The following is a 27921-nucleotide window of genomic DNA, read 5'->3' on the forward strand; positions in this document are numbered from 1 at the left end:
TTCAGAAATGAAACCTGAAACACCACTGAAATATCCATGTAACACGTTAAATGGAAATGTGACCATGTTGTTGTGTTTATGTGGAGATTAAGCATTGCTTGAGGAGACGTGTATGAGTACCAAGTTTACAAGGAGTAGATTCATGATGGTTAATTTTATGTGTCCACTTGGCTAGGCCATGGTACCCGGATATTTAGTCAAACACCAATCTAAATGTCTCTGCAAAGATACATTTTAGATCAGATTAACATTTAAATCAGTAGACTTTCACGAAAACAGATTATCCTTCTTAATGTGAGTGGGCCTCAACCAATTAGTTGAAGGCCTTAATAGAAAAAAAGAAGGAACTCTCTGAAACTATACCTCCAAACTGGCTTTTATACATAAGCTACAAAATCAACTCTTCTCTGGATCTCCAGCTTTATGCATACAATTGGTTCTGTTTCTCTGAGAATCCTAATACGAGAGGTCATTCCAATTTTATGTTTTCTGAATGCAGAAAGAAAAAGATGAGAGTAAGCTGGCTGATTTGTTCCCTTTTTCTCAGTTACCTGTTCAATCTCATCTCCAGATGAATTACCCCCAATAAATTTATACCCAAATAAGCCATGCTTCTTTGTGTTCTGCAATTTTGCCTATTCTGCTACCATTCACTCCACTCCTGTTCCTGAATAACATTCGCTGGAATGTTATTCTACCACAAATTTGAACACCTAATTTTCATTGTCCTTTAACATTTAGCTCAACGAGCACCTGTCAGCATTTTTCTTTGACATGCCCTCTTTTAGTTGAGTCTGAATTACTTGCTATTCCTATAGATGTCTCCATCATTTTGCCCTGTCATTAAACTAAATTGTAACTACCTGATTTATTGTTTGTCTCCTTTTGTGTGTTGTGGTCTTTGTTAAATTGGTAAAATACATCATTTATTTAGTATTTTCCATGTTTATGTTATTGTATTATATAAGTATTTCTTATCAATGTTGAATGAAAATAAACTTATAAAATGATTTTATTCATTGTATAGCTCGCTCTCCTCATTATATTGATGATAACGTGGTACCCCTCCACTCCTGTTCTTAATAGGCTTGGCCTTCCAGATGATATGTATGTGTTTTATTCCACCACCACTGAAGTACCACCAGATTTTACTCCAAGATAAGCATCTATTTTACACTATAAGCTATTTTTTGTCTCCAAACCCTGGCTAAACTGAGTCAAACAACTCACATTTTTCAGAAGCAAACAGCCAAAAGTCCAAAGTCATCATCGAATAAAATTAATGTTAATGTTTGATCACGTTTCTGATATTGGGAAAAATAAAATTGTCTACACTATCTGAATCTAATCCCAGGTATTCATGAATCCAGCTCTGTTCTAATATTGGCTTAGGTTTTATGGAACTGTTAAAGTGTACTCTTTAGTAAGTATTATTTGTTAAATGGCCTCCTTGTCAGTGGCTAATGGAGCAACTGGATTTTTCCTTCATTGCAAAAACCATCTATTTCCCATATAGCCTTTCTATTTTCACAGCATTGAGCTTCCTTGAACATTTGTTTCATGCAGTCTTCATGGTAATATTGGAGGCATTGCCACAGTAAATGACGGAACTAGTGATAAATACAGTATTTTTCAAGGAAATAAACTCTCCTTTTATATAATGCAAATCTATGCCTTCCCATGCACAACCAAGGAAAACCAAGCATAAATTTGAAGTGATTATATAATTTTAGATCAAATTAGATAGAAAATGTGATATGTCAGAAAATAGAATTAATAGCGTTTGGGACTCTCAGACATTGAAAAACAAAGTTAAATTATATTCTTAATTGTCTTTGTCCTTCTTACCTGATGCTACACCCAATGAATACCTAAATCTACACTTTCCTGTGATTTTATATCCTAGTATACAATAAATTTGTGAAGCTAATCTCTCTGTGTAGTGTGTTTTTCCTAAGATTTTTTCTACGGTCAAAAAAAAAAATAGCTTATAGGCTTGCTTTCCTCAAAATGTAGCAAACCTACTTTTAAGAATCATAATTTAACAGCTTAAGGAGATTTTGGGCTGAGATGATAGGGTTTTCTAAATATACAACCATGTCATCTGCAAACAGGGACAATTTGATTTCCTCTTTTCCTAATTGAATACCCTTTATTTCTTTCTCCCGTCTGATTGCCCTGGTCAGAACTTCCAACACTATGTTGAATAGGAGTGGTGAGAGAGGGCATCCCTGTCTTGTGCCAGTTTTCAAAGGGAATGCTTCCAGTTTTTGCCCTTTCAGTATGATACTGACTGTGGGTTTGTCATAAATACCTCCTATTATTTTGAGATACATCCCATCAATGTTGAATTTATTGAGAGTTTTTAGCACGAAGGGCTGTTGAATTTTGTCAAAGGCCTTTTCTGCATCTATTGAGATAATAACGTGGTTTTTGTTTTTGGTTCTGTTTATATGCTGGATTACGTTTATTGATTTGCTTATGTTGAACCAGCTTTGCATCCCAGGGATGAAGTCCACTTGATCATGGTGGATAAGCTTTTGGATGTGCTGCTGGATTCGGTTTGCCAATATTTTATTGAGTATATTTGCATTGATGTTCTTCAGGGATATTGGACTAAAATTCTCTTTTTTTGTTGTGTCTCTGCCAGGCTTTGGTATCAGGATGATGTTGGCCTCATAAAATGAGTTAGGGAGGATTCCCTCTTTTTCTATTGATTGGAATAGTTTCAGAAGGAATGGTACCAGTTCCTCGTTGTACCTCTGGTAGAATTCGGCTGTGAATCTGTCTGGTCCTGGACTTTTTTGGTTGGTAGGTTATTAATTATTGCCTCAATTTCAGAGCCTGTTATTGGTATATTCAGGGATTCCACTTCTTCCTGGTTTAGTCTTGGGAGGGTGTATGTGTCCAGGAATTTATCCATTTCTTCTAGATTTTCTAGTTTATTTGCATACAGGTGTTTATAGTACTCTCTGATGGTAGTTTGTATTTCTGCAGGATCGGTGGTAATATCCTTTTTACCATTTTTTGTTGCATCTATTTGATTCTTCTCTCTTTGATTTTTTATTAGTCTTGCTAGTGGTCTACTAATTTTGTCGATCTTTCCAAAAAAACAGCTCTGGGATTCATTGATTTTTTTGAAAGGTTTTTTGTGTCTCTATCTCCTTGAGTTCTGCTCTGATCTTAGTTATTTCTTGCCTTCTGCTAGCTTTTGACTGTGTTTGCTCTTGTTTCTCTAGTTCTTTTAATTGTGATGTTAGGGTGTCGATTTTAGATATTCCCTGCTTTCTCTTGTGGGCATTTAATGCTATATATTTCCCTCTGCCCACTGTGTTAAATGTGTCCCAGAGATTTTGGTATGTTGTGTCTTTGTTCTCATTGGTTTCAAAGAACATCTTTATTTCTGCCTTCATTTCGTTGTGTACCCAGTAGTCATTCGGGAGCAGGTTGTTCAGTTTCCATGTAGTTGAGCGATTTTTAGTGAGTTTCTTAATACTGAGTTCCAGTTTGATTCCACTGTGGTCTGAGAGAGTTTGTTATAATTTCTGTTATTTTACATTTGCTGAGTGCTTTACTTCCAACTATGTGGAAAATCTCCTTAAGCTGATAAGCAACTTCAGCAAAGTCTCAGTATACATAATCAATGTGCAAATATCACAAGCGTTCTTATATACCAATAACAGACAAACAGCCAACTCATGAGTGAACTCCCATTCACAATTATTTCAAAGAGAATAAAATACCTAGGAATCCAACTTACAAGCGATGTGAAGGACCTCTTCAAGGAGAACTACAAACCACTGCTCAATGAAATAAAAGAGGACACAAACAAATGGAAAGACATTCTGTGCTCATGGATAGGAAGAATCAATATCGTGAAAATGGCCATAGTGCCCAAGGTAATTTATAGATTCAATGCCTTCCCCATCAAGCTACCAATGGCTTTCTTCACAGAATTGGAAAAACTACTTTAAAATTCATATGGAACCAAAAAAGAGCCTGCATTGCCAAGACAATCCTAAGCCAAAAGAACAAAGTTGGAGGCATCACACTACCTGCTTCAAACTATACTACAAGGCTACAGTAACCGAAACAGCATGGTACTGGTACCAAAACAGAGATATAGACCTATGGAACAGAACAGAGCCCTCAGAAATAATACCACACATCTACAGCCATCAGATCTTTGACAAACCTGAGAAAAACAAGAAATGGGGAAAGGATTCTCTATTTAATAAATGGTGTTGGGAAAACCGGCTAGTCATAGGTAGAAAGCTGAAACTGGATCCCTTCCTTACATCTTATACAAAAATTAATTTAAGCTGGATTAGAGACTTAAATGTTAGACCTAAAACCATAAAAACCCTAATAGAAAACCTAGGCAATACCATTCAGGACATAGGCATGGTCAAGGACTTCATGACTAAAACACCAAAAGCAATGGCAACAAAAGCCAAAATTGACAAATGTAATCTAATAAAACTAAAGAGCTTCTGCACAGCAAAAGAAACTGCCATCAGAGTGAACAGGCAACCTAAAGAATGGGAGAAAATTTTTACACTCTACCCATCTGACAAAGGGCTAATATCCAGAATCTACAAAGAATTTAAACAAATTTACAAGAAAAACATCAAAGAATCCATCAAAAAGTGGGTGAAGGATATGAACGGACACTTCTTGAAAGAAGAGATTTATGCAGCCAACAAATACATGAAAAAATGCTCATCATCACTGGCCATCAGAGAAATGTAAATCAAAACCCCAATGAGATATCATCTCACACCATTTAGAATGGCGATCATTAGAAAGACAAAAAAATAAGATAAAAAATCATAATTCAATTATCTTCTACGATATGAATATAGGGTAGGAGACCTTCAGAGTATTTAGACAACTGTATTAGTTCCCTAGATTATATGAACTGGACAAAAATGAAGCTAACCATTTCAAGTTCAATAAAAGTAAATGTGAATATAAGTATATTGAAGTTAATAGAAGTTAATTACAGTGTGTTAGTACATATTTCAGATTTCCAAAGATTGTTGCATACATTCTTTGTGAGATATTATTTAACACAGAGATCTCCGTAGAACATTTAAACAGGTATCTGACTTTCAGCTATGTTGCCCAGTTTTAAAGATGCTGTATTATATCTGAGTATTTATGATTCTATAAATACTTTTTTAATTTTTTAGGATTAGTTACAGTCATGTCAATGATTGATACTTTTATATAACTGGTTTAGTTGGACTCATAAAGCCCTACACATTGGGGCTAAATACTCCTAGAATGTAACCTATTTGAGAGTAGCTGAGGCTATTTTGTACATCTTAGCAGAGCCTAGGGCAACATCTGGATATAGTAGGCATACAGTTTATGAATACTTATTTTATAATAATGATGAATGGTATATCATCAATGTTGCTACATTCAGTTGTAACTCTATTATATGTTTATAAGCATTAGATAAACAAAATCTGTCATTTTTCTGTAGTATTTAGTCATTCCTAGGTTTTTGTTTGGAGCCACTATGTAGAGAAAGCTGAACTTTGTTACAACAGAAAAAGAGCAGGAGTCAAAGAGTCTATTTGTACTAAAGTAAAAATAGAAACAAGCATGCCCAAGTCTATACAAGTGTCCTATGCTTTGCAGAATACACCTTCTTGCTTTCATTACAGATTAATATATGACAGTGTTACTAAGACTTAGAAGCCAAAACAGTAGCTAATAAAACTTTTAAAACTTTTTAGTGAGGGATACCAGTATTTTAAGTAAATTTTACTTCCCCTATACAACTTACAGAAAAGAGAACATCATCCCTCAAGTCCACTCAGTTACTGGAATTCTCTAGATGAGATAATAAACCATTTTAGTTTACTCTTTTCTTTCTTTCCACACAACCAGGAATCCAGGTCTGAATAATTCTGATCAATGGCATTTATTACCTTCAAAATAGACATTACATTGGAGTTATCATTATTGTCTATGTCAGGAATGACACAGATTTTCGTACTACCATGAAACTACAAAAATATCTGTTGGCATTACACTAATAACGAGTATGACGTAAGTAACCATAAATTAAGTAGACATTATAAGTGACTTAGTTGAATTTGTCTTTCACTTGCCTCTTTAGCCTTAACTCTAATAATTGCCCTGAAGCACACTGAACCATTGCAATTTTCTGTAATAAGTTATACTCCATTCTGCCTCAATGTCTTACATGTGTTCTCTCTGTACAGATCAAGTTATTGAATTCTACCTAAATTCCAACTCTCCTTTCAAATTACATTTTCAGAAACCAGTTCCTATCTCAATTTCTAACTCAATTTTGTGTAAGCATCTCTCTTAGGGGCCTCCCAGCACCCAATGCTTCTCTTATCAGAGACATGGTATAGGGCTTTTCACTGCTTCTTCCTCTCAAACCAAGCTTCTTGAAGGCAAGGAACTACATTGTATCCATCTTTATATCAATTTTAATAAATATAGTCTAAACTCAATCCATAAATAAATACTCAGTTTCAATGCTATTACTTCCTAAAGTTGGATTCTGGAAATATTTTTATAATAATCTAATAATATCATAGAAATGAGTTAAAGAAAACATCTCATTACGTGACATTTGCATTCACCATATTAAGCCCATTTAATTTCAGCCTAATATAAATACACTTAGCAGGAGCTGTGAATGAAATTTATCTGATTAGTACTATTCTTAAATAAAAAGTTAGGTAAGAGCTAACCCAGCTATAGCTTTCACAAATGACTAATATTGCAAGTATTTCAAATTCTAAGCTACTACTTCAAATGTTAAAAGCCATCTTGGTCCTATAAAGGATTTACCAAAGATCTAAAAATTCGGAAAAGCCTGATGCAACTACAGAATAAATGCTCTTAGTCTCATTCTCATTATTAAAACACCCTCAAATAATTCTTTAAGTCTCCTTATAATAAGTGGGAATGACAAGGAGAGAGTATTTTAAAGTAAAATAAAAATTTTATTTTCATTTTAAACAGCAGTGTTTCATTTAGCCACTTTCACAATAATTTTCTTATAATCTTGAGTATATTTTATTGAAAAATAAATATACATAGGTAATATATAAACAAAAGCCAGATAAATAGCTGAATGTAAATGATCCAAAGTAAATGTATTTGCTTTTGTGAATACATATTTTTCAGAGCCCTGTTGACAAATATGCAATTTTCAAATACGCTAGTTTATATTATATTTTCCTTCATAGTCTATAACTTCCATACACAGCAAAGAGAATCATAGCTGAGCTACTAACAGACATATGGAAAATTGAAAGAATATTTGATTTCATTACAAAATATTTTCACAAAAGAAACCTTCAACTTCTTTTTGAGGGGAGAGGGATTAAATGTTTTATATTAGAATTTTTTAGATTGACAGAAAAGGTGAGAAGATAATACAGAGTTCCCATAGGTACACAGTTTTGTCTATTGTTAAAATCTTACATTAGTAGGGCATATTTGTCACAACTAAAGGACCAATTCTGATACATAATTAATTCAAAATCTATAATTTATTCATATTTCCCAGTTGTTACTAATGTATTTTTTTCTGTTAAATTATGCTGTCTAGGATATCATGTTCCATTTAGTTGTCATGTCTCCTTAGGCTCTTTTTGATTGGGACAGTTTTCCAAACTAGTTTTGCTTTTGAAGATCATGACATTTTTGAGGAGAACTGATCAAGTATTTTGTAGAATGTTCCTCAATTGGGTTTACTTATGCTTTTTCTCATTATTAACCTGGATTGTATTTTGAGTGGAAGAAGATCAAAGAGTCAAAGAGTTAAAGTGTTCTTTTTATCATATTGTATCAAAGGTACATTCTATCAACATAATTTATCACTATTGATACTGACTTTGACCACCGGCTGAGGTAGTATTTGACAGGCTTCTACTGTAAACTTATTATTTTCTTCTCCCTTTCCACATGGTGCTCTTTAGGTGAAAATCACTATACACAGCCCATACATAATGGAACAGAAGTTATGTTCCACCTCTTTGAGAATAGAGTTTCCACATGAAATAATTGAAATCAAACTGAAAAAGACATTTGTTTGTTACTCCAATTATTTACTTTTTAAATCACTTATTTGTAGCATGGATACTTATTTTATATTTTGAGTTATAATTTAAAACAAGTTTTAAAAAATATTGCTCAAATGTTTCCAGGTCTAGAAGTAGGGAGTCTTTCAGATGGTATCTCTGTTGTCCCTGTGTCCCTTTGACATATTCTTATTACTATGAGTTGTTGTTATTGTTGTTGTTGTTTTAGCACATTGTTACTTTATTGTACAATGGTATGCTCCAAGCTCATCTGGCATATTTTCATCTTCAGTCCTATGATCAATCATTTCTCTAAACAATTGTGGTTCCTATTATTGGAGAACGGTATTAGAAACCAAGATATGAATTCTGGATGTTGGTTGATATTTGGATATCATTGTTTCTAGGCACTCTCAGCTGATAGACAAAAAATACATGCTTATACTAACACACATATATACACATATCTATAAACATTTCCATATGGATCCATCTCTATCCATATTAAGATAAAAATGAGTTCATACCGATGTTTCCAACCCTAATTCATTACCACATGGGTCATTCTAGCCTTCTTCCCTTGTTTGTCTTTAAACTCTCACTTTAGCAGTAGCTCCCTCCATCTTCCATACATTTACTTGTTTTATTCCTGTATGCAAAAACCATATAGCCATTTCAGAATTTTAAAACCATACTCCAGTGGGAACAGACAACCAGAATACAGTGTTCATGTGCAGTTTATTTTGGCTTCAGTCTTAGAGACTCTATTCATTTCCAATGCTATTTAGGTCAGCAGATATCCTCCCTTCCCTTCAGTAAGGTTATTTCAATCATTTGTAGTATATTTAGATACTCTTGTTGCAGTATGAAGTCCTAAGAATAGTATGTGCTTCACCTAAACAACTCAATTCCTTCACCAAATCCCTGGCAATCACTGATGAGTTTAGCAAGTCTACAACCACATGAATGGAATCATATGGATATAGCCCTACAGTCTTATTTCTTTTAATGGTAATACGAATTTTAAGATTTATGCATGTCTTTGTATGGCTTGATTGCTATCCCTTTTTATTGTTAAACAGCATTTTATTTGGTGGATCTGCCAGTTTATTTATCTGTTCACCTATTTAAGGTCATTTGTGTTGTTTCCATTGTTTAGTGATAGTGTATACAGCTCCTACAAATATTTGTGTATAGGATTTTTTTGTGGGCATGAGCTTTTAAATAAGTTGGGAGTGCACAATGGCTGAATCTTATAAGATTATGTTTAATTCATATGAAACTGCCAACCTGTCTTCCAAGGTGTCTGTACCATTTTGCATTTCTGCCACTGAATGAAAATTCTTAGTTCCTGTTGATCCACATCCACACCAGCAACTGCTGTGAGTTTTTGGATTTCAGGCATTCCAATAGGTACACAGTGGCATCTCGTTGTTTAAATAGCAATTCTTTCATGATAAAATATGTTGAACATCTCTTCATATGCTTATTTCCATCTGTACATCTTTTTGCTGAGGCATCTGTTCAGATACTGTGCTCATTTCTGGATGCGTTTTTGTTTTCTTAATGTTGAGTTTTAACAGTTCTTTGTATATTTTGCATACAGATGCTTCGTCAGATGTTTGTTTTACAAATATTTTCTTCCATTGTTTCATTTGGTTTATCATTCTCTTAACAGTGTATTTTGCAAGGCAGATTTTAAATTTAATAAAGTCAAATTCATCAAATTTCTTAGTTTCATGGATTAAATCCTTGGTATTATATCTGAAAGCTTATCATCAAACCCAAAGTCACATAGAATTTTTCTTATGGTTTCTTTTGAAAGTTTTATAGCTTTACATTTTACATTTAGTACTATAATAAATTTTTAGTTAATTTTTGTAAAAGGTATAAGGTATCTTTGGAGTCTTCTACATAGAATCGCATATCATCTATGAAGAAAATACAGTTTATTGCTTCTTTCCGGTGTGTAAAATTTATTTTTAAAAGATTTTTCCATTACCTAGGGAATTCAGTATAATAATGAATACAAGTGCTGAGAGAGACTATCTTTGACCTCTCATTGTACAGGAGAAGCATTCAGTAGTCATATATATATATATATATATATATATATATATATATATATATATAAAATTACATATAATATAATTATGTATTTAATATAACATTAAATGTTATAAATGTATGATTAAATATTTAAAGTATATATAATTATATATAAAATATTATACATTTATATATAATTTCTCTCTTGCTTGAAAAATGTCTTAGCATTTCTTTCAACAAACGTCTACTCGCAATAAATTCTTTTCATTTTGTTTATCTGAAAAACGGTACTTATTTCTTCTTCACTTTGAAGAATGATTTCATTGAATGTAGAATCCCAGGTTGATATTTATTTTTCTTTAAAAAATTTAAATATTTTACTCCACTGTCTTCTTGCTTGCACGATTTCTGACAGAAAGTTTGCTGTAATACTTACACTTGTTTCTTTGTATCTAAGCTGGTTTTCTGTCTCTGGCCTTCAAGATTTTCCTTTTATATTTTCTTTTCTGTAGTTTAAATACAATATGCATAGGGATATTTGTTAGTATGCATTTGAGATTTATCCTATGCAGTTTTTGTCATATCCCATTAAACCTAGAAATCATCTCAACTATTATGTTTAAGGGCCCTGTGATAAGTTTGGACATTCTTAGTCTATTTTTCCTTATTAAAGTCATGCCCTAAATAATGGACTGTGGGGTGAAATTTTACTTTTTTTTTTTTGAAATATATGCTTCCTTTGTTAGCTAAGGCTAACGCCAAGAGCAAGTAAATGAAATTCATGTTACAAATTGTTCTCTGTACCTGTTATCTGAAGAAAGTAGAAGATCATTTACACATGGTATGATAACTAAATCAAAGGAAATTCAGATCTTTTAAGTTTTGATTGAGGACCTGGGAAAAATAGCAGGGGCCTTCAGTGGACCCCCGGGCACAACCATTTAGCTATATTGTTGTCTTCCCCAGATGAAGGCAAAAAGTTAGTGACTCTCCTAGTCTAAAGGCACACGGAACAAAGACAGAGAAAAGATCTGTACAGTTGAGATAGCTTCAGGCCGAATTGATGATAAGATGGCATTTGGCTTTCATACTATGGGGAAGAGAAGCATTATAATTTTGTTGGTGGCCCTGTGGTCATGAACAGGTTGATTTCTTCATTCATTTGGTTTCTTCACTAGAACAAATAGTTTTCCTCCACTATTTGCTATAATTCTTACCCTTATTTTCTGAAAGGACAGGAAAGTAACAAGAACTAATGCAGTGCATGATAAAGTAAGTCTTCAGGTATACAAACTTCCATTACAGACTTGATCCCTTCTGGGGATTTTTTCTATGTCAGTGAAATTTTTAGCACCTAGTGTATCAGATATGATGTCAAGATCTTTGGGAAATGTATCAAATATAATAGTGAAGACAAAAATATGTACAAAGAAAACCATTTGATTATGAGTAGAGGAGTCCTGAGTCTAAAATGTAAGAAATAGTCCTTCTGGTGTAAATGTGCAATTTCATTTACAACTTAAGCCATTCCTTATTAAATTTTTAGGTATGATACCACAGAGCAGGAAGAAATACATTTACTCATGGACTGGAGGGTGACAGCTAATGGTTAGGAGACAGAGAAAATCTGTTGGTTATTTGAAATACCTATACCCAGTGTGGTATGTTTACTCTGAGTAAGAAGGGGAACAAAGATAGCAGTATTTATATAAAAAGGGTTACACCTTTATAAATCAGAGACTGATAAGTTTGACCATCTATGTTTATAGTTAACTCACCTTGAGTGTTTAAGTGTAAGGCAGGATCTGAGTTCTTTTCCTTTCCTGAAGTACCCTCTTTGATCTATAAAAAGACTTTTTTCATCCTGGTTTCTCTTTTGTAATATGAGAGAATCTTTTTTGTTCCAGTGTTCCTCCTGTTTACAATAGCTACAAGTGTCCTGCTCAAATAAGTGGTTGGTTCAGAAGTAGGCCACCTAGCTATTTGATCTGTACAACAATATGTTTATTTTGGGTCCTGTCTGATTTTTGTTCTAAAGTTCCTTTAAAATGTTTTTTTGAGTATTGTAGTTCAGATAAAAGGGCTATTTCTCATTTTAATCCTGTTTTTCAAAATTAGGTTTCACACTTCAGGTTTAATTTTATTGACAAAGTAAGATGAAAGGACCACTTTTATACCAGCAGCTTCTTTAACACCAAAAGGTAGAAATTATTTCCTAATTTATCCCAAAATATTCTACAGTTTCATTTTCTCTTTGTTTACAGGATTTAATTATGTTCCAATCAATTTTCATTAGAAATGTTTGGGTGCAGTTTTTAAGAGTCTCTGCTCTACCTTTTGAAATTTTTTTGATCTTCAAGTATATTTTGAAAAGAGGGATCACAACTATCTCTTTCCAGGTCAATTCAATCAGCTTTTATGTTCAGGATTTGGTTTCTGAGGTTCTGATCAACATGTGTAGAAGTTGATCACAACTTCAGATAACACTGGGTTATAGACAGCGAAAACATTCCAAATTATTCTATGAATAGTGGTTGATTTTATCTGGATTCAGGGAAATTCTTAATTACCAGTCTTAATTCAACTGAGATACAAGATTTAAATTCTACATCTGCCTGCTACCTGGCTCATGGGAGGATGAATCTTTAGAGGCAACTGGCATTGGGAGATCTTAGAAGAGTTGTTGGAAAAGGTGGAGGGTCAAGACAAGGGGAAGGGGAGTAGAGCTGTGGAAAAAAGACAAATTAGAGGATAGCGGGAAGCAGGAGAGCTCAATATAGAAAGACAATCTAGAAAGACTCAATATAGACAGCTCAGTATAGAAAGACTTGGAGCACAAGTAGGGGAAGGATTCACCAAGGAAATGAATCTAGTTTGTTATTGCTTAAATTTGTCAAATTGCTTGTTAGGTTTGGCCAAGGATGGTTTTCAACAAAGCAATTTTTTAACCAGGATTTTATTTGGAGAGTTCTGTGTACTAATAAATATTGCTGTCCATTGGGGCCTGAGAAGTCTTATCTCCTTCCTTTTCTAAAGAGACTTACAAATAAACAATTAGTTCAAGACAAGTGTTTCCCAGAGTGGCCAAATCAGTCTTATTGAAATTATGTCATTTAGTGAGACAGAAACAAAAATTAGAATTATAATGAGATAGAAACATATAAGAAACAGAAAATTTTTCCTGGAGGATGATAGCATTTGGAGTATCCCATGAGAAGTGTCAATGTTAAGTCTAAAACAATACTTATGTACTTCATATCTTAAACCCTCAACTCGATTGCTGGCCACCTCAGAACACAGACCAACAATCTGGATCCTTAGCAGATGAAAAACCAGAAAAATAATGTGCTCTCTGTATCATAGCCAAGCTCTCAGACCAAATATCAGAGATTACAGGAGAACTTTATCCATTTTTACTGGTGATCCACTGCAAAGTTTGTTCACATGGATGCCAATTAGGAGAGGACCACAAATATACCAGTCTGCAAGGCCAGGTTCAACCACAGGCTTGAACCTTGAGCTGCGATTCAACTTGTGTTTCTCCTTATGACATGTAACACTGCTAGATAGAACAACACTAAAATAAAAGCACAAAAGAGAGCAAAACATGGATATAAAGAAATTGCCTGATTCTACCAAGGATGTTAAACAAATTAGAACCAAAATAAAAAATATATATATACGTACAAAAACTACAATAAATAGCTACAGAATTTAAGGCAAAGAGAGTAAAGTTCAGACCTGATGCTGATGTGGCACATAGACAGGGACCCCACAAGCCATGAGCAAAGCAACAAGACACAAGCGACCTCTGTGAATACCACACCTGTTTAAAGGCTGGAGTCCATGTCTAGAGGCAATGCAGACTGTATCTCCATGGAAGCTCCAGGACAACTGGGAAAATACATGAAAGCTACTCGAATAAGAACACAGTCTGTTTATTGGGGGCTTGCTGTAACAAGGAAGTCAGGCTTCATAATTTAGATTTGGCAGAAACTGAAAAGAGGCAAAGGAGAACCTTTACAGTAAGAGAGAGAAAGAGGAAGCTGGAGAATACTAATTAGAAGTAAGGCATTCTATGTGATTAGTTTTGGAAGTATATTTGGATTAATCTGTTTGGCACTGAGCCAGAAGCAGGGGCAAAGTCAACAATAGTTCAACAAGTCCTGTCTATTCCAAAAAGAAAAGAAAAGAAAAGAAAAGAAAAGCTACAGGAGTTGTGGATTGACTTCCCTGGCTAGTTGTTACAGGATTGTTAAGTCATATACTGTCATATACGGGTGTCTATTGTACCTTTGCATACTTACACTCTTTCAATATTTTCTAGTTAAGCTTCTGTCAAATTTGGTCATATTTCAGAATTAGTTAAATAGAATGCAGTTAAATATGTATATATTTCTGGGATAGATTAGTATCATCACACTACTAAGTACTGCTTTGTCATATCTGATGTAGTTTGGCTGTGTACCCACCTAAATCTCATCTTGAATTATAGTTCCCATAATCCCCATGTATTGTGGAAGGAATCCGTGGGAGGTAATTTAACCGTAGGGGCAGTCACCCTCATGCTGTTCTCACTATAGTGAGTGATTTCTCACTAGATCTGATGTTTTATACGAGCCTTTACCCCCTTTTACTTGGCATTTCTTCTTGTTGTTGCCATGTGAATAAAAGATGTGTTTGCTTCCCCTTCCTCCGTGATTGCCAGTTTCCTGAGGCCTCCCCAGCCATGATGAACTATGAGTCAATTAAACCTTCTTCCTTTGTAAATTACCCAGTCTCTGGTATGTCTTTATTAGCAACGTGAGAAAGGACTAACATAGTATCAGTCAAGGTTCTCCTTAGAAATATTATAAGCAGGACATACAAGGAGATACATATATTTATGATATTTTTCAAGGAATTGGCATATGCTCAATGGTTGGCTTATGGAATCCATAGGTCATTCTGGCAGCCTAGAACTCCCAGGCAAGAGTTGACACTGTAGTCTTAAGGGAGTTTATCATCCTGAGGAAAACCTCAGTTTTGCTCTTAAAGCTTTTCAACTGATTGGACAAGCCCCACCACATTATCAAGAAAAACCTCCTTTACTGAAAGTCAACTGATTGTAAATGTTAACCACATCCACAACGTACCTTCACAGCAACACATAGAGAAGTATTTGATTGAATAACCGGATGCTATAACCTAACTATACACATAAAACTCATCAGAAATCCACAACCAGGAATTTTCTTCCCATTCATTATATTCTCTCTTTAAAATTAGAGTTTTATCGTTTTAAGTTAAGGTTAGTTGGCTTTTTTGTAGGTTTTAGTTTTTCTTATGTAATTTCTTTTGCAGATCTGATAGGATTCTTTATAAATTGTAGGACTGTTATTATAGTTATATTGAAAAGCAATAGCAATATAATTATGTTTTATAAGCCAGCCACCCTATTGGAAAATTACCTTTTTATGAGAATATTTGCCTAGATGTGAAAATGCAAGTGCATCATTTATGTTGTATTCTAGTATTTTTCTCATTATATAAAGAAGCATCCTGCCTGGCGCGGTGGCTCACACCTGTAATCCCAGCTCTTTGGGAGGTCGAGGCGGGTGGATCACGAGGTCAGGAGATGGAGACCATCTTGGCTAACACGGTGAAACCCTGTCTCTACTAAAAATACAAAAAAGTTAGCTGGGCGTGGTGGTGGGCTCCTGTAGTCCCAACTACTCGGGAGGCTGAGACAGGAGAATGGCATAAACCCGGGAGGCAAAGCTTGCAGTGAGCTGAGATCATGCCACTGCACTCCAGCCTGGGCGACAGAGCCAGACTCTGTCTCAAAAAAAATAAAAATAAAAATAAAAATAAAAAAATATAAAAAAAATCCGTTCAGAATTTAAATTGTGACAGGTACATTTAAATACCATTAGTCTTATCCTAAACAAAGACAAAACTACACTTGAGGAATTTTTGTTAAAATTCTGGGGGTCTTTCTCTATGATTGCTTTTCATTATATTTTCATATGTGTCAGAGGATGTAGAATAATGAAATTGATTGTGTTCTAGAAGAAGCATATCAAACTTTATATTACTGGAGACACTTTCCTACAGTTAAGTAGAACAGAAAGCAGGTGATAAGGCTGAAGATAGAAGGATAGACACCATCCCCTGAATATTGACTTCAGCACGACATGAAAATTTCTGGTAGACACTTGCTAAGAATAAAGATTAACACATGGGGCAAAAATGTTTTGTGGGTGGTGGACAGGAGCGGATGGACAAGGACACATGTGCTTCTGTATTTTCTGAAGTACTGTAAGCTAAGTATCACAGTGAAGAACAGAAATTTAAGCTAAACCTGTTGCTTTATTTGAGTGGAACTCTCCAAGTAAAAGGACTTTTTAGTATTATTGAAGTGTTTAATTTAAATGGCCCGACCAGTTATTAAGAAAAAATTAGAAAAGCTGTTACTTCTATTGAAGCTATTTGAACAGGAATTACAAACAAAATGCCCATGAAAACCAACAAATTTTAACTGTTGGAAAGTCCTTGCTCTACAAAGAGATATTCTCTGAACTCACAGTGTTTCCATGAAGTCCCCAGTTTGCTACACTTGAGTTCAATCTTTTTTTAAGTTTTAAGATTTGAATCTGTGATTATAATCATGGATAAGACGCAGACAAAGAAAGTGAGCCAAACTGAATGACAACAGCCACCAGGAAACCCAGTGTCTGCAGAATCACCACAATTAGTGGTGTTTGAGTACATTTCTTGGGTGAGAGCCTGCCAGAGATGAATCCTGAGTATCTCTTGTGTGGTGATGCTACAAATCTCAGAGGAATGATGCTGCAAATCTCACATGAAAGGTGCACAGCACTTTTTTTGTGAAAGAGCCATCAAAACATGTTTGTTGGGTGTCTGCAGTACTATTCTGGCTCCATCTAAGGAGAGAGAAAAAAGTTGGTACCCTAAATCTGCACTTTCATCAGCATTCCTTCTCACCTCTACTTTGACTGAGGAATCATTCTGGAAAACTTTGCCAACCTGCAAGATTGCAAAAGCCTTCCGAATTACTGAAGAATAAAGACAGATTTTTAAATAGGGTTTAGTGATAAATGATAAATTACCCTGGATTCCCGTCAATCATGTAAGGCATAGATGGTAAATGTCAATCAGAAAATACAATTCTAAATATTATTTTACTGAAGTTATAATAAATAATATATATGTATTTTTAATCTCAGTCTATGTGCTCTCATTGCTTTGGTCCATTTTATGTTGCCTATAAGAGAATACCAGACTGAGTAATTTATAAAGAATGGAGATTTATGTTTTGTAGTTTTGGAGGGTGAGACATCTAAGGTCAGTGGGCTCATATCTGGCAAGGGCCTCCTTGCTGCCTCATCCCATGGCAGATGACAGAAGGCAGAAGGACAAGAGGGGGTGAGAGCAAGCAAGAGGTCAAAATCGAACTTGCAATATTAAACCCTTTTATTTTTCTTGAGGGTGTAGCCTTCATGACCTAAACACCTCCCTTTAGGCCCCACCTTCCAACACTGTTGCGTTGGAGCTTACCAACACATGTTTTCAATACATACTTTCTGGGGGGGGGGGAACATTCAAACCATAGCATTTATTTACAATCAACCCACATTAAAAAGGTCCAAATCAAAATAATTCATCTCCATAAAAAAAAAGGACTAGAATACTCAAATTAGGCACATTATTTTCAGCAACAATTCCCCAATGCAGTCCTATCTTTCTGAAACGTTTTATTTTTCTCTCCTTTCAAACATGTTTTCTTTTGTTTGTTAGTATTACTTTTTTCTATCCCTCTATATTATTTAAATCCCTCAAATCTTTGCCCAGATTTCCAAAGGGTTATAACTGTTGAGTGACAAATCACTTGCACCTTTGCAGACACAGGTTTGTGTGTCTGCAGGGAGCCCCCATCCTGCTGACTGAAAAAGACAGAATCATTAGATTCTATTTTTTAAAATTATGTTGCTGTGCCTCCTGTCAATGTAATCTGTTATAAAATATAGGTAAGTCCTGCTGCCATAGCAGGACCTCCAACAATATCAATTTAAAATGCTTTTAAATAAACAGATCTCATATGAAAGATGCATAGTACTTTTTGTAAAAGAGGCATGAAAACACTTTTGTTGTGTATCTGCAGTGCTATTCTGGCTCCATCAAAGGAGAGGGGAAAAAATGGCACAAACTCTAAGTGTCCTCTCTGACAAAGGGAATCATGTAGTTACCTGGCTTAGCATGTTTTCTTGTTCTACAGAAAAACAAGAGAGAAAACAAAACCCCGAAGCTATCAGGATGAAATCTCAGAGAGAAATATTTCTACCATTAAAATTCATGGAATTCGCACTAGGCCAAGCAGGTGTGCTACTAAGAATTTTAGAGAATGAAAAAGGTGCTGCATTTCTAGTGGTGTTTTTCTATTAACACCTGCTAAATTTGATATTAATTTTTTAAAAAATTGTAACATAAAAATTTTTACCTATATTTTGCATGGTTCTTTAAATACAAATAATTAGCTTTACAGAAGAATACATCCATTGCTTTGATCACATTTGTGAGTTGAATAGCTGAAACTAGCTATAAATAAGCTTTCATGTGGAATATACATTCCCAAAATTCATTTGCAGACTTTGTATTTGTTTGCTATTCCCAGGATTTGTACTGATGCATTTCAAATCTCTTATAAGTTGCACACACATATATTTTATAACACCCTTTCTTATATGTTAATTAGATAACAGAAAAGTAGAAATAATTTTATATATACAATAGCATAGTGCCACCTTTACATATGTATTAAGCAGTACATGATTGCTTTATACTAAAAATCAATTTGTTCTATATTAAAGAAGCCACTGGCATATACACATCATAAAATAAGTTGATAGAGTTATTTAGGAAAATATTTCAATATTTATTAATAAGTAAATGAGTTATACTACAACAGTAATAAAACTTATTATTTGAATCCAAGCTTTGCCATTTAATTAATATCGGTGATTCCAACTTCACTCTAAGAAATGTATTGATGTCCCTAGAAAGTGTTTTTTGCCTTTTAAAAACATCTCTAGTGCTCAGCATGAGATCAATGTCATACTGATTATTTAGTAAAACTTTTAGATTGATATGACCTATTCAAGCTAGGAAAATAAAACCAATATATAAGATAATGGTTTCAATTAGATGAGGAAAATAGAAGAACAGAACTACATTCTTTGTTTTTTTCTGACAGAGAATTTAATGTAAGAAATTGGTGGAACTGTATTGTAGGACTAACAAGAACAGGTCATACCTCTTGGGACCAGAGAACAAAAAGGAAAATGTTGGGATTATTAGAACCTAGACGCTTATAGAAGGGACCTCTCAGAGCTCAGCCTCATATTTCTGAAAAAGAAGTGGCATATTTTGATGTTAGTGTATCTCAGAGAGTGCATTCAAGCTGGTTGTGGAAATATAGAAAAACCAAACCTGAAAACTGGAACCAACTGTCTCTAATGAGACTGCTGAGACAATGGGAATAGGAAGAGGCAAGTCTGTTCTCACTCCACCTGTCCTTGGGCATCCCTCAAGTGCCCCCTAATGGCAGAGCCTAAGCATCACAAGCAGAATAAAGAAACACGAATAAAAATACGCAGTAGCTTAGTTATCAACACGCTAAAATACACCCCAGTTTTGCTGAGGATATGTATTCATATTTATTGTCCATTCCACCCTCAAACATGTCCTAGTATGGATGAAAAATAATATGGGCACTCTCTAGCCAAAGCTGTTTATCCAAATTTAATCAAATAAAGCCTCTGTGGTAAATAAATTTAGAAAATGGCCACTTTCGATTTCTTTAGTTCTGTTGGCACTTGCTGCTTCTCACATGAACAATTACAGCCTAAGTTCTCTCTCTTTGAATCTGGGATGATTTTAGTAACTCATTTGATGACAAGAACATGGTAATAGTGACATTTTGAGACTTCTGGGATTAGGTCACAAAAAGCCTGGGTCTCTTGAAATGTTTGCCCTTGAGACATTGCCTCTCAGAACTCAGCCACCATGCTGTGAGATGTCCAAGCCACAGAAAGAGACAATGTGCCGGTGCTGCAGCAGAGAGCCCACCTGAAGTCCCATAACAGTCAGCATCAAGTATTATGTAGTAGATATTTTGGACATCCAGCTAGGTGAAGCCTTCAAATGGCATCCGGTTACCCCCATAAGATACCCAGTGGAGAACTGTTCAGGTAGGCTAGTTTAACCCTCATGAATAACAACAACAAGTTGTAGTTTGGGGACATTGAGTTTTACTTACATAGCATACGTGACTACAATAGCTCATCTATATAGTTTTCCAAGGACACTCATTGTCTTTATCCTGATCCAACTATTCTTGTTTTCCTCCTCAGAGTTTTCTGTATTTTTCACTTGGCTTTCCAACCAAGTAGATTCTAAACATTTGAGAGGAAAGGATCACGTCCTGGTTTGTCTCTGCATCTCACACTTGATAACTGATTATTAACTAGGTATAAGATGGTATTATTATAAATGCTGCACAACCACTACTCTGAAAAACTGACATTCATGAATCTGCAGGTTGACTGTAGTTCGACTGATCAAGGCTGGGATTAACCACATAGCTCTGCATCAAGATGCAGTTTGTCTGGACTTTTATTCAAGCTGTGGGCTGAGTTTAAGTCTGCTCCACGTGTGGTTTTCCTGAGACAGAGACTAAAAGATAACAGCCACTGATGTCATTCTCTTCTCATAGAAGATCACTGGAGCACAAGAGCCAATCAAAAATATTACAAACACATCAGAGCTTCTACTTAACCATACTTGTCAACATTCCACAGGCCAAAGAAAGTCACATGGTCTATCATATCAACGGGGTGAGGAGGTGCCTTTTGCCTAAGTGGGAGCACAGAAAATAAATATTTGCTGGACAATAATCTGAATAATTACAAGATCATCAAAAATGTCTCATCACTGATTGTAAAGTTCAGTTAACACCCTGTAACATTTGTATATAAACATAGTGATAGTTATTATATGTTAAATACATATCTAGACTTGCAAATTATTTCCAAGACCCAGGGAAAATTCTAAATCTGTATTTCCAGAGTATACATAGAAACTAAATAAAGTATTCACTGTAAAAATATTTAGGTGTATGGCTATGATAATTAAACCATCTAAAAGTCATTATTTTTCTTCAGTTAAAAATAATGCAAAATAATAGATCATTGATTTTAGAATATGGCGAGAGAGTAGCTGGCATCCTAAATTTGTATTTTTATGTACTATTTATTGTTGTGACTACTTATTTAATTGAATACTGGTCAAAACTTAAAGGTAAGTACTTTAAAGCGGTAAAAGTATACCTTGTAAAAAGTAATGGTGCTGGGGAAAAGGTTATTTTAGCAGTGCACCACTTTTCTTCTAATTTTGTAAGGACTGCATTCTTTTATAGCAAATCCACTGACTTCTTAATGCCTTCCAGATATACCATTAAATGCACTGGGTTTAGATAGTTTGAACATCCATATTTGTCCCAAATGAACACTTAGAAACACAGGAAGCATCAACCATACCTGCACAGAGTGAATATTATTAAATGGAATAAATCATCAACTACAAATACTTTATATTTCCTGCTGTAAATCACTGATTAAAGTTAGAATGATGCATTATTTTAATTCAAAGTCAATTGTGGAGTGTGACTAAGATTTATAGGATAACACATGATAAATACCTACACTATCAAGGTAAGGAGATGTGCCCTAAAGTACAAAAACTAATAACTATAGAAAATTATAAATTTTATTTCTGTGCAGTTAGATTTATGGATCTAAATATTTATAGACTGTTTTGTCAAAATTTTATGGAATTTTCTAGTAAAAGCATTATTGAGACATTAGAAGCCTTACTTCAGGCAAAAAAAAAATGTATGTAGTCTTAGTCTCCACACTATTATGACTTTATTTACATTATAATCTAAAACAAGCAAAACCAATCTATTGTGAAAAATTTTTAATTGAGGTCTGAGTGTAAAGCATTAAGTAGGAAGGTGCATTTAGAAACTTTCAGGTGTGGTGCAAATGATCTATATTGTGAAAAAGTATGGATCATGTGTCTGTGTGTCAAATCCATTGAATTGTACACCTAAGGTTAGACATTTGGGATGCATCCAGTATGGATCTACAAGACTACAGCTACTATGAATATTTTTGAACATTTCTTGAATATGTACATCATATCTATTGATTATTCCCTGAAAAGTGAAATTTCTGTGTGTATTAGTTCTGTTGGTTTGTGATAACAGACTATCACAGACTGGGTGGCATAAACAGAAATTTATTTTCTTAGAAGTTCAAGATCAAGGTACCAGCAGTCTTGGTTTCTGTGGGGTCCTTCTCCTTGGCTTGCATAAGGCAGTCTTATTGCTGTGTTCTCACGTGGCCTTTTCTCTGTGCATGCATATTCCTGATCCTTCCTCCTCTTCTTATAAAGATACCAGCCCAATTGCATTGGGACTCACCTTTATTTAACCTTAACTTAATCTTAATTACCTCCTTTAACCTTACTTACATATTTAGGCCCTGTCTCCAAATATGGTTACATTGAAGGGCTAGCATTTCAAGACATAAATATTGAAGGGACACAGTTCTGTTTATAACACTGGGTCACAATGTATTTTTTTTTAAATGAAAAAGAAATATCTCTAAATTTCTAGAGGTGTTTTTTGGTTTGGAGCAGACACATATCCCTACACGTCCACCACTGCTACAGTGGTGTTGCAGTGACTGCATTTGCTATAACAATACAGTGTGCCCCATTGTCCAAACCCAAATACATATTGCTATTTCACAGTTTGTTTATCTTGGAATCTATCCATTTAGAAAACAAGACAGCATGGAGATGCTGCAATCAGCATTAATATAACCAAGTACAGGAGAAGTTCTGAATCTAGGCTCAACCTTGGCTGCACATCAGAATTCCCTGGAGAGCTTTTAAAATTCCTATGACCATTCTGAACTCCAAACATATTAAATCAGATTCTCTCAAGGTGATAACCAGGAAACAGCATTTTTTTTCTCTCCAAGTGATTTTTCGTACCACTGTGGTTGAATACCACTGACCTACAGCTTCAAATAACCACAGTGCACATGAGGACAATTTTATTAAGTTGATTATTTACTCACCATTATTTTTAGCCTCTTGCTATATTCCTCTCTTACATGCAAAGCACAGCTGGTACTTATATTAGTGATAAAATATTTTAAATTAACAAGCTACATATGAATATGATATAATACATTCAAGGGATAAATATGTCTTATCTTATTAGTTAATGAATCTTATATTCTGTGTAAGAAATGTGTCACTCACAGGTGATCCCAAGACTATTAAATATGAGAGAAATTTGAAATTCAAATTTAAAACTAAAGTATAATTTAGTTCAATGTTTTGTTTTTAGAGAAGGAAGTTATGCATAAGCAAGAAAGGAAGGTTGAAATTCCCTATGCAGCACTAAGTTAGAGTCAAGGATATCAGTATGAACTAAAGTTTAGTTTAATATATGGACAGATGGCTAGATATCAAAACAATTATGTTTTCACATAGATTATTAAATTTATACATAATTATTTGTTTGTGGTTAAGGCCTAGAAACAATGACACTCTAGCAGTAAGCACACCCAGTGTCTAGATGTTAGTTTCTAAATACCATTCTCAAAAAAAAAAGAAAACAGAGCTCCTTGGAGTAGCAGTTGACAAATGAACCACAGACATATACAATGTTAATAATGGGAAAAATCAGACATAGAATATAGAAGGCCTCTTTGTACTATCTTTGTATTTTGTTCTAAAACTTAAAAATTATATTGAATTAAAGTTTCTAAAAATATATATAAGTGATTGGAAAGATATTCCTCTATTTATAAAACATTGATAAACATGTTTAACTATCATAGACACCACAGAGAATTCTTCTTTGCTGCTATTAAAGAGTATATTTCAAAACAAATAAAATGTGATAGCCATTAAAATCTAAACAGCTGCTCTATAATAAATAAAATTGTATCTTATGCTATTCCCAATACAGCTGTTTAAGGAAGGTGCTATGCTTGTTCTGTGTATAAATCAGGCATTGAAACAAAAAACCCATTTAGGTAAATGTTCCTTTAGAGCCTTTTTTTTACTACTGTGTGTATCAGAGAATCTCAGTACACTGAAAAAAAAGAGAGGAAATCAGTTGTATGAATTCTTTGTCTTGCCACAGATTTATTAGATGGAATTTTATGTCTCTCAACACTTCTTGAAACTGATTAGAATTGTGTAATATTATTTCTTTTAAAAAAAGTGTTTAGCTGAATATTGCTACTGTTTCAAAATATATTGTTTCCATGAAATTTTATTTATGTTTTCAAATTTACTTGAGTTAGAAAATTTTCAAGAAATTACATTTCAACTCTACTTAAGTTTTAATTCTACTAAACCACCGTGGGCCTAAGGATTGTGTGAAAGAAACTGCTGCATAAAATTTCAGACAGCAGCTCCTCAAGAGCTGGATATAAAGTGTCAACTGAATGGGGTCTTTGAAAATTTAAAGCAAGAAGATTCTATAACCAGAGTTTCTGAGACCCATAGAATTATAGCAAATTAACGTTACAGTATTATACATAGAACATCTTTTTTTTTTTTTGTCACAAATGGGATAGAACAAAAACAGTTCTAGTTTTTATTTTTGTTTTTGTGGGCACACATGTATATGTGCTCTTCCGCATACTTTAAATTCTTTTTGTTTTTATTTACTCTCTTTTTCTGTTTTCTATGCCTATTTTCTTTTTTTTTTTTTTTTTTTTAATTATTATTATTATACTTTAAGTTGTAGGGTACATGTGCATAACGTGCAGGTTTGTTACATATGTATACTTGTGCCTTGTTGGTGTGCTGCACCCATCAACTCGTCATTTACATCAGGTATAACTCCCAATGCAATCCCTCCCCCCTCCCCCCTCCCCCCTCCCCCCTCCCCATGATAGGCCCTGGTGTGTGATGTTCCCCTTCCTGAGTCCGAGTGATCTCATTGTTCAGTTCCCACCTATGAGTGAGAACATGCGCTGTTTGGTTTTCTGTTCTTGTGATAGTTTGCTAAGAATGATGGTTTCCAGCTGCATCCATGTCTCTACAAAGGACACAAACTCATCCTTTTTGATGGCTGCATAGTATTCCATGGTGTATATGTGCCACATTTTCTTAATCCAATCTGTCACTGATGGACATTTGGGTTGATTCCAAGTCTTTGCTATTGTGAATAGTGCCGCAATAAACATACGTGTGCATGTGTCTTTATAGCAGCATAATTTATAATCCTTTGGGTATATACCCAGTAATGGGATGGCTGGGTCATATGGTACATCTAGTTCTAGATCCTTGAGGAATCGCCATACTGTTTTCCATAATGGTTGAACTAGTTTACAATCCCACCAACAGTGTAAAAGTGTTCCTATTTGTCCACATCCTCTCCAGCACCTGTTGTTTCCTGACTTTTTAATGATTGCCATTCTAAGTGGTGTGAGATGGTATCTCATTGTGGTTTTGATTTGCATTTCTCTGATGGCCAGTGATGATGAGCATTTTTTCATGTGTCTGTTGGCTGTATGCATGTCTTCTTTTGAGAAATGTCTGTTCATATCCTTTGCCCACTTTTTGATGGGGTTGTTTGTTTTTTTCTTGTAAATTTGTTTGAGTTCTTTGTAGGTTCTGGATATTAGCCCTTTGTCAGATGAGTAGATTGCAAAAATTTTCTCCCATTCTGTAGGTTGCCTGTTCACTCTGATGGTAGTTTCTTTTGCTGTGCAGAAGCTCTTTAGTTTAATGAGATCCCATTTGTCAATTTTGGCTTTTGCTGCCGTTGCTTTTGGTGTTTTAGACATGAAGTCTTTGCCCATGCCTATGTCCTGAATGGTACTACCTAGGTTTTCCTCTAGGATTTTTATGGTATTAGGTCTAACATTTAAGTCTCTAATCCATCTTGAATTAATTTTCGTATAAGGAGTAAGGAAAGGATCCAGTTTCAGCTTTCTACTTACGGCTAGCCAATTTTCCCAGCACCACTTATTAAATAGGGAATCCTTTCCCCATTTCTTGTTTCTCTCAGGTTTGTCAAAGATCAGATGGCTGTAGATGTGTGGTATTATTTCTGAGGACTCTGTTCTGTTCCATTGGTCTATATCTCTATTTTGGTACCAGTACCATGCTGTTTTGGTTACTGTAGCTTTGTAGTATAGTTTGAAGTCAGGTAGCGTGATGCCTCCAGCTTTGTTCTTTTGACTTAGGATTGTCTTGGAGATGCGGGCTCTTTTTTGGTTCTGTATGAACTTTAAAGCAGTTTTTTCCAATTCTGTGAAGAAACTCATTGGTAGCTCGAAGAAGAGAATCACATTTCATTTTCTAATGATCAAATAGTTGGTATTTGATCATTAGAAAGGAAATGGCATGTTAGAAAGGAAATGACAATTAACTAAAAAGTAAACTATTATCAACTTCTCAATAACTGCCTTCATTTCTCTAAACATCTGCAGTGGCCTGTTACTTTGATGATTTCCCAGTTAACCATTCTGCCCCTATTTCAAACCTTATGTATTCCCCTCCCCCAACCACTGTAACTGTTTGACATTTAAAACAAACAAACCAAAACTAAATATTAGAAAAGACACTATGCTAGTTCTTGGCCTAGCCCTTGATTGTCCTATTAACTTTATACCTTATTTTCTTTCGAATGCTTGTTCTTTTGCTCCTTCTTGAAATCTAGCCACCATGCTATGAGGTCACCCAAGCACCCAAGTGGAGAACCATGGTCTTGAATGTCAGCCCCAGCTGCCAGTTGAACCTCCAGATGACTGTAGCTGCCCACCACCCCATCTGACACTACATGAAACAAAAGAACAAGCCAGTCAACCTACTGAATCATGAAGAGTAATAAACTGATGTTTTAAGACAGTACATTTTGAGAGGGTATCCTTTGTAGTAATAGATAACTACAACTTTATAGTGAAACTCAGATGTATGGAAGAACCATTATTATACATGCCATTTAGGATAATTGCTTCTATTATCAGTGAGTAATTGAGATAGGAAAAGATAATTGACAGTTTGGAAACAGCGCCAGGAAAGGGTGCAATAAATTAATTCCTTTTATAAGATTATAGTCCTTCTTAGGAGATTTAGGAGGTCTTTAATCCAGTAATACCTAGAACCATAGTCTAGCACTCTGCTACTCAAAATATAGTCCCTCAATTGGCACAGTTAGTATGAAGCTTGTTAGAAAAATAGAATTTCAGGATCCACAACATACCTACTAAATTAGAATCTGCATTTCAGCACAATCCCTGGGTGACTAGTTTACACACAGGTCTAATAATAAGTGATTAGATAAAAGTGAAATCACACAATTACTTGATAGTATGTTAATTTATTGTCTATCCCATCCAAGTTTTGCTTTTATCCGAATAAATCCTTCCTCAGACACAAATCTATGTAAGTCAGAAACCAAAAACTACTCCGACTTCCCTCACTCTGTCATTTCAAATGAAAAACATAAATTGTACCTTTTTAATATATATGTCATCCTAACATAAAGTCATCACATTATCACTTGTCTAATTAATTCAAGTGGTCAGTATCACCCTTAGAATGTGCAAGTGTGGCCCCTGCCATGGGTCTTATGTCTTAGGGGTCACATGCTTTAGAGGCTTTTGTTAAAATGTTTAGATCCTCCTCT

The sequence above is a fragment of the Macaca nemestrina genome, chromosome 7, assembly GCF_043159975.1.
Source record: "Macaca nemestrina isolate mMacNem1 chromosome 7, mMacNem.hap1, whole genome shotgun sequence".
Taxonomy (NCBI): Eukaryota; Metazoa; Chordata; class Mammalia; order Primates; family Cercopithecidae; genus Macaca; species Macaca nemestrina.